Genomic DNA, 684 nt, shown 5'->3' on the forward strand with positions numbered 1-684 from the left:
TGTTTGTTGGCCATCTGAATGTCTTCTTTGGTGAAGTGTCTGTTCATTTCCAGTACCCATTTTTCAGTTGGATTATTTACCTTTATCTTGTGGCACTCGAGTATTTTATAAATTCTTGATATAAATCCTTAACTGACATGTCATTACTAAATATTTTTTCACAGTTGGGGGATTCACTTTTATAGTGTTGGAGAAGATTTTGGATATTATGGCGATTTTATTCTTAGAAGGTCCCATTCACCTATTTTATCCACTCCTGTTCTTGTAACTATTTTGTTGTAATTCTTATTGTGACTGTTTTTCCTTTTTGTTTTTATTTCTCTCTCTTTTTTTTTTTTAGTAGTTGTTTTTGTTGTAGGTTTTTCAGGATACATGAAAGCTTGTTTATGTTGTGGATTAGGACTTCTAGCGTTCTTCCAAACTTTTCTCTAATGAAGGTTATAGTCCTTGGTTTTAGTCCTAAGTCCTTGATCCACTATGAATTGGTTTTTGTGTATGGGGTGAGGTGTGGATCTTGCTTGAGGTTTCTCCAGATAGTTTTCCAATTTAGTCAACATGATTTGTTAATAAGGCTGTCATTTCCCCACTTAACTGATATCATCTCTTTGTCAAAAATCAATTGACCATAGGTAGATGAAATTATTTCTGGATTTTCTATTCTATTCTATTCTATTCTATTCTATT

Source organism: Elephantulus edwardii, unplaced genomic scaffold (genome assembly GCF_000299155.1).
Source record: "Elephantulus edwardii isolate Elephantulus edwardi_28Jun2011 unplaced genomic scaffold, EleEdw1.0 scaffold00123, whole genome shotgun sequence".
NCBI lineage: Eukaryota > Metazoa > Chordata > Mammalia > Macroscelidea > Macroscelididae > Elephantulus > Elephantulus edwardii.